Here is an 18848-nt window from a genome sequence, read left to right on the forward strand (position 1 = left end):
GCTCCAACCCATTCTCACCTGATCATGGGCGTCTGGAGAAGTTGCCCATTACAGAAACTGCCAAACATACCAAGCCTTGAATACACTTTGAGACTTCAACTTGGCAGTTTGCTGAAGTACATTGTGTGACAATATCTGACAGAGGTTGATATCGACTTTAGAATCCAATCTCTTTGCTAAAATCATAGCAAAGAGTTTCTCTGACACATATGTCGGATTATTTTTCAGGCTCACAGCTTCAGCCACAAATCGATAAGCAGACCTGCTATTGGAATCCCTTGCACACTGGGCTTTTGTCTCGTTTTGGCACCGTCATCTTCCTTCAAAGTTGCACTGATCTCTTCTGGGATTGCCACAGATGGCTTTGGCTCATTTGGCATTCGGAAAGCAAAAGCAATGTTCTCTGGAGTAACTATCACTTTTCTACCATAGACCACAACACTTCCATCTTCAACATTAAAAGAATCAAGGACTTGCCTTATGATGGCTGTGTCAAACTCAATCCTTGTGGCTTGCAGTACCACACACAAATCCCATAGTTGGAGTAAAGCCTTGGCTTGCTCAGTAAACACATAACGCTGAATCTTACTATGCGGAATGAAGAGTTGCCTTTGCCGCAGTAATAAGAGCTTGGGCTTTGTCAATAGCCTCCTGCATCTTCTCCGAAATTTTCTTCCTACCCATACACCTTGAGGACGATGAAGCAATAGAAGAAGAAGAATATGACTTACTTGATTCGTCGAACCCGTATCCAGGTGTGGCTGGCAAGGATAAGCGACAATCCACAGTCTCCTTAGAAGAAGAAGTTTGCAGCTACAATGAGGAAACTTCGGAGCTCGGCGATGGTGAATGGACAACAGAAGGTAAGCGTCGCGCAGGAGAATTGCAAGAAAAATCGCTTACTCGCCTTACTGTTATACGCGTTCGCGCCATAAAAGATCCACCACTTACCATTCCTAGAGTTTTGTGCACCGCAAGTGACATGGCAGACATGCATTGGATAATAATTTCGCTCGTCTTTGAAATGATTACTACTAATATTCCATCTGACCATTGGTCCCTCAAAAATTGATATTGGTGTCCATACTTTTCTGGTTCTGGTCTGGACAGGGTTTTATCACACTGGTGCTGTTCTGGCTTTTTGACTGGTTTTGGAACTGGTTGTACATGGAAAAGACCTAAAATAGCCGATTCTGGATTTTCCTGGTCTTCAACTCCTAGACCATCAATGCTCGTTTCCCTGGCTTCTGAATAATAGAGCTGATTTTAGCTCCATTATATATCCCTGGCAACAATAATCCAGACAGATCTTTCAGCCTTACCGTGCCATTTGAGAACACCCAATCAACTTCAAATGGTCCTGCCCAAGCTATCTTTAAGTTTGGTTTCTTAGGGCCTAATTTGGACTGATATAATAGAACCAAATCGCCTTTCTGAAACTCTCAAACCTTCATTCGTCTGTCATGCCAGTGTTTCCTTCTTTTCTGAACAATTTCTTGTTTCAGCATAGCCCTCTGTCTCAGCTCATCTAACTGGGTTAGCTCTTCCAGTCTGTTCTTCAAATTGTGATTAAAATCTAAACCATACTCTACAACCATTCTGAGACTGGGTATAACAAATTCCATAGGGACAACAGCTTCAGTGGCATACACCATTTTGAATGGTGTTAAGCCCGTAGTGACATTATAAGCTGTTCTATATGCCCATAGAGCAGTCTGAAGCTTCAAGTCCCACTGTTCTGGCTTTTTCTCCACAATCTTGGTGAGGATATGGTCTTGTTGCTGCTTTTGGCCTACCCATTGCATCTAGGATAATATGGTGTGGATTTCCGATGCTTGATTGAAAGCATATCCATGAGGATATCCATAGTGTCATTTATGAAGTGTGTCCCTTGGTCTAACACAATCTCCACATGACATTCATAGCGGCGTACAATATTCTCAAATAAAAACCTTGTAGTGGATTTTGCTGTATTATCAGGAAGAGCCTTAGCTTCTACCCACTTGGTTACATAGCAGGTAGCCATCAACATATACCTATTCTTCCTAGGAGTAACCTTCTTGATAGGTCCCATAAAATCCAAACCCCATTTCATGAAAACACTCAGTGGATGTACTGGTGTTAAAGGAGTTATGTCTGCTGCTGTGGGTCTACCCATTCTTTGGTATATGTCACAGGTTTTGCAAAAAACTTCTGACATCAGATATTAATGTTTGCCACCATAAACCATCCTGCAGAATCTTCTTGAAAGTAATATCGGTAGAAAAATGTCCACCAGATTCCCCATTATGTGCTTCTGAAATAACTTGCAATCTGCCCTCCATAGGCACACATCGACGAAGAATTCCATCGACACCCAATCTGTAGAGTGAGCCACCAATAATGGTAGACTTTAAACTTTTAATAACCAGAGCCTTCTTCTGGTTCTGCTTCCAGTCATCTGGGAAGCCACCCTGAGAAAGAAACTGATATGCTTCATATAATTCAAGATGAATTAATTCCGCCGATTCTACCTGAAATAATTCAGCATCCACTGGTTCATCTCTTAAAGATGCTTTAGAGTAGCCCTCCGTACTCTTAGAGAGGAAATCAATGCCACAGTGGTTTTTGCCAGGTTTATGGAAAATTCAAAATTCAAATTTCATAAAGAACATCATCCACCTTATTAGCCTGCCTTGAATAATGACTTTATTAATCAAGAATAATAGGGCTTGATGATCCATATAGAAATGAAACAATTTGCCTAGCAAAGAATGCTAGAATTTCGTAGCACTGAAAACCATCCCAAAAGCCTCTCTTTCAGTGGTTGTATATCCTTGTTCAGCCTGGCTGAATCTGCGACTAGCAAAGTATATAGGAAAATCAGTTCTTCCATCTGGCTGAGCTAGTATCGCTTCCATTGCCAGACCCGAAGCATCCACATGTACATGGAAGATGACATCCCAATTCGGTTGGCGAAGAACTGGTTTATTGATGATGGCACTCTTTAAGTTCTGAAAACTTTTCTCACAATCAGCAGTCCAAATGAACTTGTTGGTTTTCTTTGTAAGCTCATACAATGGTAATGCTTGAGAAGCAAAGTTATGCACAAACCTTATGTAAAAATTAATATATCCCAAAAAAGAACTCAATTCTGATGCATTCCTAGGTGCCTTGGCCTGTTGTACGCACTGGATCTTGTCATTGGCCATTTCTATTCCATTTCTGGACACCACATGTCCTAGTAGCTGTCCTTTCTAGACTAAGAAAACAGATTTGAATGGATTTAGACAAATCCTCTTCTCCTGACAGTGCTTAAAAACCATCTCCAGAAATAGTAAATGCTTTTCCTCTGTGGAATATACAGTGAGGTCATCCATGAATATGGCGAGGAATTGATGAAGAAATTCACTGAAGATTTCCATCATACATCCCTGAAAAGTGGCCGGTGGATTGCAAAGGCCAAATGGCATTATTAGATACATAAATGCTCCCCACTCCATAATGAAAGTGGTATTTTCTCGATCCTTAGGAGCAATTTGTAACTAGTTATAGCCACTATATCCATCCATAAAATTGTACATCTCATATCCTGCAATCTCATCAAGTAACATAGCTATGAAGGGTAATGGGAATGGATTCTTAATGGTTTGAGCATTCAGTTTCCTATAATCTACACATACTCTCAGCTTCCCATTCTTTTTAGGCACAACCACAATAGGAAACAACCAATCACTACTGGTTACTTTAGTAATGAACCCAGCTTTCAGAAGGTTGTCATCTCTTCTTTGACCTTCTTAGCATAATTCGGATTCATTCGATAGCGCTGCAGTCGTACTAGCATGGCATCAGGTTTCAGTGGTATTCTGTGTTGACAAACCTCTGGATCCACCCCTTTCAGATCAGTATGCTCCCATGCAAGCACATCTTTATAGTGTTGGAACATATGTTGTGCCTTCTCTTTCATCGTAGGATTCAGATGTTTATTTACCTTGATCATTCTAGGGTTTTCTTCAGAACCTAAATTCCATTCCTCTATCTCCTGATCATCTGGAAGCAACCAGTTAGGCCCTCCACCCTTTCTCTTGGTTGACTCCTCAGCATAATCCCAGGATGATCCTCTGAGCTCTGAATTACCATTCTGATTTCCAGTAGCTCCTCTAGAGCAGGCCGGTTCTACTGGTGTGTTGAACTCAACTGGTTCTTCTGGCCTTCCAGTTAACCTCATTGTACGTTCTCCTGAGTTCAATTCAATGAACTGTTCTGGAAATTGTTTCTTTTGTTTTTCAACTTCATCTTTGTTTATTAAAATTGCATTGAGATCTATCTCTATTAATGGAAAAATATTCATAGCTGCCAATTTTCTTCACCTTGTACTTATGGCAGAGCTCTTTGGGTCTCAGTTCCTTTCTCCAACTTCTGGTGTTATTCGTCTGAATGTGGATTTTGCTACTGGCCCCTTGTATTGTCAAAGTCTGATCAGCATAGTCGTGAATAGCCTGTGCCATTCGCAGCCATGGGCGTCCTAGTAGTATCCCATACGCTCCTTGTACATCCAATATAAATTGGCTTTGAACTTTGCTTTGCCCACTCGTATATGAATATTCTCTACCATTCCAGTTGCCTGCACCACTCTATGATCCGCCATTCGGACTTTGAAAGGTGTTGGTTTCAGATTAGTAATTCCCATCCTTTGCTGAAGATGTACTCCCAAAATATTTACCCCTGCTCCCCCATCTAGTATAACCCTTGAGAGTGGTTCCCACTATTTCCTCACTTTGTAGTCCACCTAAATCAATGGCACTTCATCATCTCTGACATCTGTCAAGTCGACTGATCTGGCCTCCGCCTCAGTCTTCATTCGCTGCATGATGAATTTCACTGCTTCAAGTAGAGTTCTTCTAATGTCCTCTAACTCCATAGTGAGTGTTGGAATTAGGGTTGCAGAGAAACACACACATCTTGGAGAAGACGAAGGAAGCTCAAGGTACACAATGGAGAGTGTATTACTTAGTATGCAATGGAAGATAGATAGCCCTAGAGTGATGGGCGTATATACAATGCTCGGGGGGAAAAACCTCCTAAAGAGGGAAAAAATGCCCCGGCGGTCCTAGTGTGTTCACACACATCACTACCACATGTAAATGGTAACAAATCCCCCCTGGAGTGATGTGATGAATGAGAGCTGGCACAAGTAAAGGGAAGTGCCATGCCCTGAGGACATGATCGGTCCACAAAGGGGAGTAAGCCCCAAGCTTTGCGGAAAGCTTCAAGCTTCTCACGAGACAATGCCTTTGTGAAAAGATCTGCAAGGTTGTCCTGTGTTGGCACATAAGCCAAGCTGATCTCTCCTGCTGAGAGCCTCTCCCTGACATAGTGGTAATGCACCTCAATGTGCTTTGTGCGAGCATGAAAAACTAGGTTCCTCGCAAATGCCAATGCGCTTTGACTGTCAGTGTAGTTAGTGTTGGAAGTATCCTGTCCAACACCCAAATCAGCCATAAGGCGTCTGAGCCATACACACTCAACCGTAGCTGTGAAGACTGTCTTGTACTCAGCCTCACAACTCGAAGTGGCCATAGTAGGTTGCTTCTTGCTCAACCATGATATACATGAACTGCCAAGCATGAAACAAAAACAACTTGTGGACACTTGCGTGTCAAAAAAACCAGCCCAATTTGAGTCTGAAAAAGCATGTAAGTTTGGCGGCAATGATCTCCCCTTGGGATAGAACAAGCCAAGATGTAAAGTGCCACTAAGGTAGTAGAAAATCCTCTTGACAGCCTGCCAATGCTTAGACCTTGGGCTATGCATAAATCTGCTAACCTGTGAGACTGCAAACTGAATATCTGGCCTTGTGTTGCATACATAAATGAGGTAGCCAATAACAGTTTGGTAAAGAGTGACATCAGCAGGATCGCCAGCATCATGACTTCAAAATTGTTTCCATGGGAGTGGCAATAGGTTTGCAATCCTCAAGTCCAAACTTACATAGCAATGTCTCTATGTAACTTTTGTGACACAAGGCAATACCACCATCACATTGCTTAAATTGTATACCCAAGTAATGATGCAATAGCCCCAAATCTTTCATCTTGAAAGTAGCATTCAAATCAGCCTTAAATTCAACAATATATCTCTCATTTGGTCCAGTGATCAGCAAATCATTGACATAAAGAACCACAATGAGAAGTACATCACCCTCACACTTTACATACAATGTGCTATCTGTTGGACTGTTACGAAAGCCTCGTTTAACCAAATGAGTGTCGGCTTTCTCATACCAAGCACAAGGAGATTGCTTCAACCCATACAAAGCCTTCTTACATCTGCACACTTTGTCCTTTTGTCCTTTTATGACAAAACCGCGAGGCTACGTTACATAAACTTCCTCAAATATGTCACCATTCAAGAAAGCAGTAACAATGTCTGATTGATGTACATCTCAACCAAAATGAGCTCCAATGCACATAGAAAACTCACAGTAGTCATACAACAAGTGGGAGAAAAAGTCTCTTCATAATCTATGCCTTTTTGCTGTGCATAACCCTTTGCAACAAGTCAAGCCTTATGGCGATCGATCTCACCATCCGACTTGCATTTCAACTTGTAAACCCACTTTGTACCAATGGCCTTTATGCCATGAGGCAAATCACATAAAGTCCATAAGTCATTTTCTATAAGTGCATCATATTCTGATTGCATGGCAGCCATCTAATTTTATGAAATTATGTGCTTCATCAAAAGACAGAGGCTCCTCAACATCATGCAAGCTAGACACAACCAAAGCATAACACTCAGATGCATAAGATGCATGGCGAGAGCCTGAACAAGTAGGACTAGACAAAGGTGCATCCAATTTACTGTCACTCATTTTCAGCCCTTTCCTCATCAAGTACATCATGTACATCTGTATCAGTAATAGGCTGATCTGTAACATTTTCAAAAACCCCCATAGGATGTACATTTGCCTCATTGGAACTTACATTCGTATTTCCACCACTAAAAAGAGGCAACAAAGTGTCATAAATGTCCTGTGAGCTTACATTACTGTCTCTAGTACATGACAACAAGGGCTGAATAGAATCTTCCACAAACACTACATCCCGTGAAACCAGAATACACTTTGTTTGCGGATGATATAACGTGTAACCTTTGCTTTCAGCACTATAACCAACAAAAATACATTTGACAGCCTTATCATCCAATTTTCTATGTTGTGTTTGTGGCACCAAAGCATCTGCCAAACAACCAAAAACACGCATGTGCTCAATAGAAGGCTTTCTATCATGCCATGCTTCAGATGGAGAAATAGACTTCAAAGCTTTTGTGGGACAACTATTAAGTACATAAGTGGCACACATGATGGCCTCAAGCCAAAAAGAATGCGGCAAAGTTTGGACTTTTGACCATACATCGTGCCATTTCCGTAAGTGACCTGTTTTTCCTCTCAGCAACACCATTTTGATGAGGTGTATAAGGCATTGTACATTGGTGTTTTATCCCACGACTAGCCATAAATGCATTAAATTCATGAGACATATACTCCCCCCCTCGATCGGAACGGAGGGTGCCCATAGTACATTTCGAGACATTTTCAGCCCTAGCCAGAAATTGTTTGAAGCACATAAAAACTTCGGACTTCGCTTTAAGCAGAAATACCCATGCATGCCTGGAGTAATCATCAATGAAAGTCACAAAGTAAAGGTAATTGCCCAAGGACGGAGTTTGCATGGGTCCACAAACATCACTATGCACAAGCTGCAACCTGCATGTGGCCCGAACTGAACCATCCTTTGGAAACTTAGAACGCTGCATCTTACCCAAAATACAGCCTTCACAAACATGTTTGACAGGTGCTTCAAGAGGCAGCAAAGAAGCAACCATATTAGATTTCTGCAAACGCAGCAAACTGGCAAAATTTAGATGACCAAAACGTGCATGCCAAAGTTTTGCATCTGAAATAGCCCTTGAATCTGCAACAACATTTGCAAAATTTTGTCCACACTTGTCATACAAAGTGAGCTTATACAGCCCACGGCACAAAAGGCCAGATGCAACAATTTTATCACAAAAACTAATATCATGAACAGTACATCTGTCATCCACAAATTTGACTACAAGTCCAAGTCTAGCAAGTGCGGATACAGACAAGAGATTCTTCTTGATCCTAGGTACATAAAGTGCATCAACAAGTGTGAAGGAACTGCCATTTGCAGCAGTAAGCACATTCTCTCCAACTCCCTGAACCGGATAAGAGGCATTGTTGGCACAAGTGACTGAATTCCCATGAGGGACAGACTCGAGAGAGGTAAACAATTCACGATGTGAGGTAATGTGCTTTGTAGCACCACTGTTGAAATACCACACATGTGAATCTGTAGCAACTGACAAGCATGCATCATGGACAACAGGATTGTAAGTGCACTCTGCGCTAAAAGCCCATTCTGCATCATCAGCAACACAGTCTCCTTTCACAGAAGACTCAACAATGGCTACATTTTTAGTGGAACCAGCATTTGCAGTGGAACCACCCTCTTTCTTCTTAGCCTGTTTGGCCTTCAACTTAGGACAGGACTTGATCAAGTGATCATTAGCTTTAACATAATGGCAACGTATCTTCTTTTTGCTCTTTTACCAGAATTTCCAGACGAATTGCTGCCAGCAGAAGCATTAGGAGCAGAGGTTTTGCCACTCGCAGCAGAACCATAAGAAGTGGCCGCATTGCTGTTACCACCCTTCCTTTGAGAAGCAATAAAAGCCTGTTCAACTGCACGCTGCCTAGTTCTGTTTTTTCTAGAAAGTGACTCTTGCAACAGCAATGTGCATAATGCATCAAACTTGACAACTTCAAGATTTCCTTGGGTCATCAGTCTCCAAGTACTAGCAAAAGTCTGGTAGGAATCTGGTAAGGCATCAAGAACAGTATGCACAAGGGAACTGTCTTAAATGACTTCACCTGCAAAAATAAGCTGCACATTGATATGCTTGACACTAGCAAGGAAAGTGTCCATATCATCTTCCTCATGCATAATCTTCGACTCCAGCTCTTTACGCAGCAAAGCAATTTTATCCTCATTGCGGCTTGCATAAAGACCTGCTAAAATATCCCAAGCCTATTTTGCAGATTTTGCTGAATGGATGTGAGGAACAATGGTGCGCTTCACAGACAACGCAATCAATGCATGAGCCTGCGCATCCTTAACATCCCAACGAGCTTGTTCTGCCATAGGAAAAACAACTCTAACAGCTGTAATCCTTGCAGCAAGACCTGCAACATCCTCAACATCGCCTACATCCTCAGAACCAGGACGTACATCAATGCCCTGCATAATGTTCCAGACGCCCTTTAACACCAGAACATGTTGCATTATATAAGCCCACATAGGGTAGTTGTCCCCATCCAACCTGTCCTCAACAACAAATATCTTGAACACATCTGTGTTGTTGTCAGCCATGGTAAATGATGCACCTGATGTGAAAACTGCCTGAAAATAGGAGAAACAGAGCGAGAACAACACGTGCTATATAGCACAAACGTAGAAGACTATGAGGCACCTGTTATGCAAAAAATGGCACTGATTTTTTTTTTGCACAAAATGACGAAATAGCCTGTGCAATACTGCCTGTAGTGGAAACGGAGGCCGAAATGAGCCCGAATCAAAAATCTGAGCAGACTGACCTCTATGAGCGCGATCGAAATTTTTATCGACCTGTGAACGCTTGCCAAAGCTCACTGAAATCGGAGAAAGTGAGCAGGCGTGAGGTGGAGCAGCTGGCGACTAAGCCTGAGAGGATGCAACCTGCTCTGATACCAATTGTTGGAATTAGGGTTGCAGAGAAAGGCACACAACTTGGAGAAGATGAAGGAAGCTCAAGGCACACAATAGAGAGTGTATTACTCAGTATGCAATGGAAAGATAGATAGCCCTAGAGTGATGGGCGTATATACAATGCTCAGGGAAAAAAACCTCCTAAAGAGGGAAAAAATGCCCCAGCGGTCCTAGTGTGTTCACACACTCACTACCACATGTATATGGTAGTGAGTTTCTGAATTCAGAGTTGTCGTTAGAAGTTGAAGAATTGGTATTATCTTCAGAGTACCATTCCTTTGGTTCAGTGCTTCCAACTCCTTTAGATGTTCCCAACTCTTCCATCAACCCTTGTACTGCAGCCAACTGTTAGGAAATAAGACGTAGCTAAATAGATATTTGAGTAGATTACTTAATGGAGAGAGATAGATTTCACACACAAGAGATTATAGAGTAGAGAGAGAGAGAGAGAGAGAGAGAGAGAGAGAGAGAGAGAGAGAGAGAGAGTACACATGATATACGTGGTTCACCCAATGTGGGCTACGTCCACGGGAAAGCAGCCACTCAATGTCTTTAGGACTTCAAAACAAGAAGTAGTTTACAAAGGGATTATACCCTTAATGGAGCTCCCGCCTTGCTTCACTCTCACCACCTCACACTCACCTTGTTGCATCAACTTCACACTATGAAATGTGTGTAGAAATGGCCTCCTTTATAGGCCAAAAGGGTTGCCCTCTCTCATGAAAGGCAGCCATGTGTAGCCGCCCTTGTGTAGATAAGTCTAAATCGGACCCTCCAATCCGCCCATGTGTGGCCGTCCTTGAGAAGACAAGTCCGCTTTTGAATTCGGCCACCGGCCACCAGACATTGACTTCCAACCACCGGCCACCGGCCATTGACTACCGGCCACCGGCCAACCGACCGGTTGTTTTCCGACCACTTTTCGGCTGCCGTCCGGCCATAATATTCCGGCGAAAAGGAATATTCCGGCGAGGGGAAAAAAGTCTCGGGGGCGGACCCCTAAAGTTGCCCCTGATTCTTGTCCGTGAAAATTTTGGTTTCCGGTGACTGATTTTCCTTCACGCACGATGGCTTCTCCTCATAATGGAGGCCTTACAAATGTGCGCTTTTACCACAGAAAATTACAAGGATAAATCAGGCTCCATACTTAACACCAACTTGGTCTCAGGCATCCCAGTCTTCAGCTGATTTGGTTGTGCTGTCTTAAACAAATGGGTAGGTATCTTATGAATGAACTGGGCATCAGAACTCTCTGGTTGCTCTGGCAGTTTCTTGGCTAAATCCTCAATGATTTTCATGGCTAGTTCTCTTTGCTCATGCCATTCCATCAACCACCTTTTCTTTACCCTTGGCCTTCCATACCTCTCTCTGCTGAGCCCATTTGCTACGTTCAAGATTGACTGGTTTTGCTGGTCTGTTTGGAATTTCCTCAATCACCACCCCTTTGCTTCGTGTAACTGCTCGTACATGAACCGATTTTGGAACCTTCGTCTCGGTATCCGCAACTCCAGGTGTTTCTGGACACTGAGCCGCAAAATGCCCATACTTACCACATGCATAGAAATTCAGGCTTCGATTTTGAAAATTACCATGACCTCGCCCTCGGCTGGTACCCGCTTGGTATCTACCGCGCCTTGCTTCAATACCACTTGCACCTGGTTTCTCCTCTTGAGAAACAGTGGTAGTTTCCACTCTTACTGGTTCAACATTGGTGAATGCTACCACTGACAAATTTTTTCCCTTCTTAAAATCATGAATTTGAATACCACAGTTGTTCCACAAATGGCCATAGGCTTTGGAATAAGTACACTGTGGCCATTCGTTTGACACATGATCTTTAGATTTACACTTTGAACACCAAGTTTCCATTCTTCTTACCGGCTGTCTAGTCTGGCTAATTTCAGCAATTTTCCAGACCATCTCTTCAATCTTCCTAGACCAAGATCCTTTCTTAGTCTTGTCTTTGGTTCTTTCATCTGAACTGCTTTCAGAGCTACTTGAGGCTCTACTGGACTCACAATCTTTAGTAGAAGTACTGCTACTACTCGACCTCCTCTTCTTATGACTCTTTTTCTTCTTAGCTTGTTGTTCGAGCTTCAGGGCCCGCTGCACCAAATCATTGAATTTCTTGGTTGGTGCTGGCACCTCATGTTCCCTAAGCTTCTTACTACGAAACCCATTCAAAAACCATGCTCGCAGCCGCTTTTCGGATGGTGGTTCCTGCAGTTGTCTAGTTAGTTCCTTGATTTTCTCAACGTAGCTTCTGACTGACAATTTTCCCTGCCTTCTCTTATCCAGCTCACAAAGTATATCCTCATCCCCTCTGTTGTCTGAATATTCCAGTCGGAAAGCTTTAAGCAGTTTATTATATGATCTGAGTTGACAAGCCGGGTAATGGTAGTACCATTTCCTTGCTGCCTCCTTTAATGTATGCGGAAAGTAGTCACCCCAATCATCTTCATCAATATTTTTAAACTCAGCATACTACTCAAAGGCTTGGATATGAACATCCGGGTCCTCCTTGTTTCCCCCTTTGAACATGGGAAAAGAGATTTTCAATGAAGATGTGTAATCATGTCTATCAGCCTCATTTCTTTCTCTTCTCACCTTGGAATCCTGAATCTTTTTTGCAGCCTTCTTACAATAGTCCGTGTCTGCATCCCAATTAATTTCTGCTCCGTCTCAGTTGTTGTCTCCTCTCTAGCTTTTCTATTGGAACTATGAAGACTTCCTTTACTGCCTTTGGCACTTTTGTCTCCCTGTTTGGTCCGAGAACTCTTGGCCTTGCGTTCTCCCCTTTCAGCTCTGCGTCGTCGGGACTGAATGGAATGCTGAGAGTCGTGTGCCTCATCAGCATGACTGTGCTCCTCTTGAGCCTCAGTGTCAGTTGCTTGTTCATCCTTGGGATCAGAGTCTCTTTCTGACTCCTCAGGAATAGGGTCGACACGGTAAAATGGTTTCCGGCCATGACTGGGTTTGGGTGCCATTACTGCAGCTGAAACTGAAACTGGAAGAGGAGTCTGCTGGTCAATGAGCAACATCTCTAGCCATCATGATTGCCAAAATGGAATTGGAGCTGATCTCTTTAGATAGCTGATTCCAGTGTTAGAGTTTACAGCTACGGTGATTCATTAGTTCAATCAGTAGGACTAGGGAAAGATAGAAACTGAGCTAGAACAATTATATGAATTGGAATACATCTACTGAGAATTAGACAAGCTGAATGATTGGAATTAGTGTTCAGATTTAGATTTAGATTCATATTTAGATTCAAAAGAAATGGATACAAAGTATATCTGGTTGAAGTGTATTTGACTACTGTATTAGGAATTACGGAGTAATAGTACAAGTGGGGATAATGTAGCCTAGGAGCAGCTTCAGGACTACAATCACACACTACGAGTAGGAAGTCAAAAGATAAAACAACCCACAAGTACAGCCAACAATTGCCAACCCGATTACAATGTAATGGGTCCTATTTATAGCTTCTTGGAGTTACTGTGGTAACCGTCATAGTAATTACCGAATGATCCGCTGCTCAGCTTTCCAAGTGCTGGTTCCCACCTAGTGAAACTGCCTCTGCCATCTACACACACACACACACACACACACACACACACACACACACACACACAGCAGTATATTATAAGAATAGTGTTGTGTAGTGGTATGCTTTTACGATAGATTGCTCATATGATGAATGATACTTTGAGGAAATGATTTTGAAGAATAAATGGCACAAGAGCCATCTTGTTATGATATTTTTATATGATTGGATTGATAAAATTTTGCAACAACTAGGAGTTTATTCAGAGACTACTTGAGAAAGAGTGAGTATGAATGGGAGTGGGAGTGAGAGTGGGACAACTGAAACAAGATGTAATGACTGTTGAATTGATATGTACATAAGGGTGAGAGAGAGAATAAGGGAAAAAAAGAATAATAGGGAGGGAGATCCCTTTCTTGAAAAACAAGATGGAGAAAGCTTTAGAACTATTAGAAGATCCACAATACAACAAAAATTAAAAAATTAAAAAAATAAATATCTTTATCAACACTTGAACTGGATATGGAGAGAGATTCAAGGATCAATGATAGCATAAAATAAATTTTGCGAATAGCAATCATAATGAAGAAACATCCAAGCAAGAACATTTTGAGGACTAAATAATATGCTCACCATCACTCAAAAGATAAGTACTCTCCCCTCTTAGTTTTATTTTTGAATCAAGTATTATTCATTAGAAAGTCAATATTTTATTGAGCTATTTATTTTGTTGTTATAAGGGCATAAAATCTAAAGCAATAATTATACAATATATGCTCAATAAAGAAAATAAATTGGTAGATTGGGGTTTCAACTATGTATTTCCAAACTTCCTTTTTTTTATAAATTTGATAGCGAGAAGCCAATTAAATACATGTTCAATAGAAATATAATTTGGTTGATTCAGGTTTCAACTATATATTACTACCCTTTCTTTTTGGATCCAACTTTGAGTAAGAAGTATTCAAAGAAGGGGAGAATATATTAGGCCGTGTATCTCCCATAATAAAAGGTTTATAATCACTAGATAGGCTTTAAGAATGGGGCATACATTAAGGTCATGGATAAAATTCTTGATTCTACCATTAAATTTGACCTATCTTTCTAAACAAACAAATTTTCTTCTAGAGACTTGTTGCAAATGCTACCTACTTTATGTGTGTTGCTAGTTTGATGGCTCTTGAAAAAGGAGTTTTTAAAAAGTAAACATCAAGATTTTAAGTTATAATAACATATTGATTCTAGGATTATTAAAATAAATAAACCAAATAGTCAAATCTTTTTAATGATGACACTTCCGTAAATATAGTCAATGTTGGGATGCCTAAATTTTTTAATTATTTCCGATTGAATCTTGAAGCACATACTATGGAGTTTTGAGCATGAATTTTTGAGGATTTTATGTTGCTATTTTGAGTCCATGATGGCTATTTTGATGCTAGTTGTCAAAGTTCTTTGTGGAGGAAGACATAAAAATTTTGTACATTAGTCATGGTTGGGATGCCTATTTTTTTGAGTTATCTACGGTTGAACCTTGAAGCACGTTATATGAAGTTTTGAGCACAAAGTTTTGAAGATTTTATGCTACTATTGAGTCCTATGGCTATTCTAATGCTACGTTTCAACGTTTTGTGTCTATAGAGGACGACATAAAGAAGACATGTGTTAACCCTCACGGCTCACGGACACCCTATCACCTACGACGGACGTTGTATTATTTACTTGGTAGAGTTAGGTACCGGGTTTGTCGGTCCAATAGAAAAAGGATAAGAGTGATCACTGATGAGAGGGGCACTCTAACTGGAACATTGAAGGGATTAGTTGGCTAAGCATGGGCGCCCAAGTGTAAATGGGGCGAGCTCATATAAAAGTCAACTAAACCTAAAATTCACTCATTCTCTCATTTGTGCAATTGAAGAGTGCTCTTGCTCCATCGCCATCTTCTTCTTCTTCATCTTCTTGTGTGTGTGTATGCGTGAGAGAGAGAGAGAGAGAGAGTGCGATCGAGCATTGCGGCGGCACGACGGCAACGAGGCGGTTGAGCGCGGCGTAGTGACGTCTCCCTCTTCTTCGCGACGAGGAATCCTCCAAGACAAGAAGCGTAGAGCGGTGAGTGACACACCAACGCCATCTTTGAGCTTACTAGTTTAGGTTTGTTGTGTGCTTGGAGCCATTTGTGGCTCGCACACAGTGTATCGGCAAGTTCCTTGCATTGACACGTGTGACATACGCGCACATTTTTGGCGTCGTTGCCGGGGAATGCCATACACGAAGCTTGAATGGCACTTTGTGTTTCTTTTGTGGTGCAATTTCAATTGTAGGAAAGGTAAGGAAGGAGGGTGTGTGTGTTGAAAAGAAGGATTTTATGTTGCTACAGTGTATTTCTTTGTTAATGGAGTTTTCAAAGGTACTGTGTTTTTTCTCTATGTAAGGTGTTAGTATGAAGGTTGTTAGTTTTGTATAATGTAATGTACAGTAAGTAGGAAGTAGATCTATGAGAGTTAATGAAGTGTGTTAGTGTGCAACAGTAGGTGTATTAGTTGTAAGTAGGTAGGTAGAGTGTGTGTGTGCTCTCCCGCAGGCCGCGACGACCATATCCTTTTTTTAACAATAAAAAAATAAAAAATAAAAAAAATTTAAAAATAGGACCAGGATCGAGAAGATCTCCCAGACCCAAGCCCACAAACCCAAGCGCAACCTCACGGTCAGGCTCAGGCCTCAGTCGCCCTTTAAAATTACGTATTTTAGCTTCACACATAGCAAAACACTTTTTTGAGGACCAACGGAGCTGCAGGTGTCCGAACGTTGTGCTGTAAAGCACACCGCGACCCTTTGAGTGATACGCTCGTTTCGAGCTATCACACACTTTAAACATTTAAAAAAATTAAAAAACATACAAAAACGAGTGAAAACAGACGTCTAAAAAAGTAAGCGATTAACCTTCAAGGTTATCGCCGAGGCTTGTAGGTGTCAAAGGCACATGCATTTGAGCTCTGGTTGTGTGATAGAGACGGAGCAACTAGAGAGAATTTCGACTTACGCGAGCTCTCATTATCCACCTACTACCTTAGGTTCCGGGCCCTCGACGGGGACCCAAGGTAGTACAAACCAAGACCCGAACATAGCGGCTAGTGACTCTTCCTCTGACTACGACATCATGGAGGGTTTACCAATGCCTAATCCTGATAGCTCCAGCCAAGACATGCATTCCATGGGTCCGCGGTCCAGGCCGAGCGTGCTTAGCCGCCTGAAGGAAACCTTTAGTAGAGCCACTCGCTCCGAACATGGAGCTAATGATGTAAATGAGGGGGGTAGGGAAGTAAATTCTCCATTCATGACCAACGTAGACTCTATACCCTTAGAGAATGTGCACGTGGATACTTCGTTCATTGCACCTCCTGACTCTTCAGAGCTATTCCCCTCCGAGGTCATATTACCTGATGGTAGAAGCCTAGCCGAAGTGCAAGAGGTTGAGCGATATATTATTGTGGCTAGGAAAAAGGTAGCTCTAACAGGTTCATCAAACTTGACACCTTGAGCTGACAACTGACTGTAGATTGTGTTGAATTCATTCAGATGATTGGACATAGGTATCCCTTCTTTCATCTTCAACTCAACAAGCTTCTTAAGCCAGTATACCTGTGAAGCTGCACTCTGCTTCTCATAAAGATCACTCAGCTTTAACCATGCTTGATAAGCCGACATCTCGTCCACTACATTGAAGTAAACACTTTCTGCCAAAGTCAGCATAATGGTAGAAAGTGCCAATGCATCCATTTCGCTCCATTCATCTTCGTCCATATCTTCTGGTTTTATCCCCTTGAGCTTTATAGGTTTTATCTGCTTCTTTTGTACCAGCACGTGCCAAATTTGCTTCTTCCACAATGGGAAATTGGTTCCATCTAGCTTCTTGATATTGTAAAGAGCAGTGTCCTGTGATCCAGCCATAGCTACGCTTCACACTAGTTTACTTTCCTGGGAAAAAATTTGGCAGAGTTTCCCCTGTAAACTGACCTCTGAACCAATATCAACCTGTCAAATGAACCAAGAAAGCTTCAGATTCTGCAGAAATTTTGGCAGAGTCTCCTTTGTAAAATGGCTCTGGTGTACTAAAAAACAAACCAAAAAACAGCTCAAAAAACACTGTCTCTCTGACACTGTAAGCTGCGGGTAAACCTGTCCTGCACCTGTACTGTCTCTCACTGTCTTGTCACTGTCCTATAAGCATAGACTGCGACAATGCCTCAACGGCAGTAAAGCAAAGATGCAATCCCAACTGTCTAACTCACAGTCAATACATCCTAGCTGCCTATCTAAGGGTGCTCGAGGGATCGCTCCAAGACCTGTATCACCGTAAGGATCTCAACATTCGAGAATCCCCCAGCTCAATAAAACCTCACTCGACCCTCAACAAAGGTTGCAGTAAATCTGACAGTACATAGACTTCCCACAAAGTCATACATCCACAAATTTCCCACTGTATGTTATAACCGCTGCGGCGGTTGTTTGCTGCGTGACTCACAGCCAGCAAACCCTCAACAGACATACATCATCTCTGACAATACATCCCATGTGGAAGTACCTGCAATGTCAGGATGAAATCTGGAATATCAAGCAGCAAACACAAGCTACCTGATGAACTAGTGGATGTCGCCTACAGTCTGTGTGGAGATGCGTCCGTGTCGTATGTGACACGCCTCCAAGAACTGTGAGCCGTCCTTCGATGTGTAGACAGCCACAAATCAACAATCTGGGAGTGTCGATATCCTCAGCACCTGCAGTCGTAGGCTGAAAACATCAAATTTGCAGAGTCGGATCTGTACCCGTCGAGACCACGTAGTCGAAAATGGCCTGCGTAGACCTTTGTCGAAGCCGAACGGTGGCCGAGATGACCTGAGAATGAAATTCTGAGCACACCCAGCCCTTCAGGCTATCCCACAAGATTTGGGGCCGTGTCTTCGCCTGTCGAATTTCACTCCAATCTGAGCTGGTGACTCTAGCCTCCTGCAGTGCTGCCCCGAGCCTCGATCTGAGCTCTGATACGAGTTGAAGGAGTATGAGTGGAAGTGCGACGCGAGAGAGAGTGCGAGAAGAAGAGCACGAAGATATGGTGAACTCGCTCTACTGTAATGTGTAGAGCATAGTGATTTCTTATTAGGTTTTTACAAAAGAACATGTGTACATACCTGGCGGCCCGCCCACTTACCTGGGCGACCACATTGGGCTTTATACCCCAACAAATGTCAACAATGGCGGGTCAACAGATGCACACGAATACTGCACTAACTGCATAAACATACATCCTATGTCGATGCCGAAACTATGGGTATGTCAGGGGCTCGCTACAAAACCTGTATCACCAAAAGGATCTCCACATTTGAGAATCCCCCAGGTCAATAAAGCCTTACCACGACCCTCAACAATAGGCTTTGCATATTTCCATCACAATACATAAACCGCATAAGATCTTACATCAACCACAGAAATCC

Source organism: Adiantum capillus-veneris, chromosome 12 (assembly GCF_014529385.1).
Source record: "Adiantum capillus-veneris isolate H3 chromosome 12, ASM1452938v2, whole genome shotgun sequence".
Classification (NCBI taxonomy): Eukaryota; Viridiplantae; Streptophyta; class Polypodiopsida; order Polypodiales; family Pteridaceae; genus Adiantum; species Adiantum capillus-veneris.